Genomic DNA, 1825 nt, shown 5'->3' on the forward strand with positions numbered 1-1825 from the left:
AGCCCACCAGGCAGCAGAGAGCAGCGGAGGGGCAGGAGGGCCTGGGCTAGGGCCACTGGGGCTGTCACCCTGCCCTGCACTGTGCGGGAGGGGCCCCAGGCAGCCAGAAGCCCTGGTGCTGAACACGCAGCCTGGCCATTGTGTGTTTCAGCACCAGGGCTAGGGGCCAACCATAGAGACGCTCTGGCAGCCACAGCGTCTCTATGGAGGACCCAGCCTCTGGTTGCTCACTCGTTTTAGACCCCTGGGGTCAAGTTTTCTCCCCACGCTGTAAGTTTGCAGCGCAGGGAACATTTTTTTGTTCCCACATGTGCCTGTTGCCCCGCCTCAAAGGGGTTTGAGGCGGGGCAAGAGGCACGTGCACGCTCGTGTGGACACGCCCTATATTAGTTTCCTTGTTCATTCCCTTCTTCTGCAGGCTACAGGGATAGGTGTAGTCTGCATTTCCTGCAAATAGACTATAGTCCTTGTCTTAATGCAAAACTTCAAACTGTCTTCAAATCTTGTGCTTCAGCCAGGCAAGATCAGGAACAGGAATATTTTTTCCCAATGAGCAATTGGCCAGACATAGTATATGGGTCTTTTCTGCCTTTTCTGAGGGATCAAGGATTGGCCACAGCTGGAGAAGCAACCTTAGATGGTGTGGATTAAAGCTTGGAGATCTTTCAGAGAATCCTTTAATACCTAATTGAGCATGGGTAAAAGTAACTAGTGTCCTACTGTTCACCAGATTAGTGATCAAGAAGTTTTCTTCCCTCCCTCCCTCCCTCCCTCCAGCATGGCACATGGATTGTCTACTACATATCTCACCTAAATAATTCCTACCATCACAAACCATGCAGGCATTGGGAGCACTTCAGTTTCTCCACCTCTCTGTCAATACTAATAAAGGAGTAGTGCTGGAGAGATGCTGTAGCTGTGATGACCCAGAAAATATGCAAGAGGCAAGGATTTGTGTGGCTGCTACCTTTCACTGGGCCAACTGCATGATTGGGATAGACCTAAACAAGGACTTCTGCTGCACAGTCAGGTAGTCTCTCTGCCTCAGATGTTCTTCTTTCCTCCAAACCACAGATGCTCTGCACTTCATCCACCGTTGCTATTTCTCTCTCCTGCTTATACGGTTGTCGCGATAAAGCATCAGCATCTATGTTTTTCCTCCCTGCTCTATAGTGTAAGCTGAAACAGTAATCGGCCAATGCTGCTACCCAACGGTGCCCTGTTGCATCCAGCTTGGCACTTGTTAGCACATAGGTCAGTGGATTGTTATCAGTCCAAACTTCAAACTGGGTCCCATACAGGTAGTCCTTGAATTTGTCAGTCACCGCCCACTTGAATGCAAGGAACTCTAGCTTATGCGTTGGGTACTGAGTTTCACTGTCGACTAAACCTCGGCTGGCAAAAGCAATGGGTTTTAATTTTCCTTGGTGCTCTTGGTATAGCACAGCCCCCAACCCCTCAAGGCTGGCATCCGTATGCAATACAAATGGCTGTTGCGGGTCTGCATAAACTAATACTGGGGCATATGTCAAACTCCGGATGAGGGCTCTGAATGCCCGCTCACAATTTTTATCCCATCGCGGCCCAAATGACTCTAATGGGTCCTGCAAACCCAAGGGCCTGCCTGCTCTTGCCTTAGACAGAGCTCCTTTACTTCAGATCTGGCTCTTTTTCACCTGATATCCCCGAGTGAGGTCGTTTAGGGGTTTTGCCAATCTGGCATAGTTCTCGACAAATCGTCTTTAGTACCCAGCAAACCCCAAGAATCGCTTAAGTTCCTGAAAGTTCCTTGGCCTTGGCCATGTTGCCACGGCATTGATCTTAT

Source organism: Alligator sinensis, unplaced genomic scaffold (assembly GCF_000455745.1).
Source record: "Alligator sinensis unplaced genomic scaffold, ASM45574v1 scaffold417_1, whole genome shotgun sequence".
NCBI classification, from domain to species: domain Eukaryota; kingdom Metazoa; phylum Chordata; order Crocodylia; family Alligatoridae; genus Alligator; species Alligator sinensis.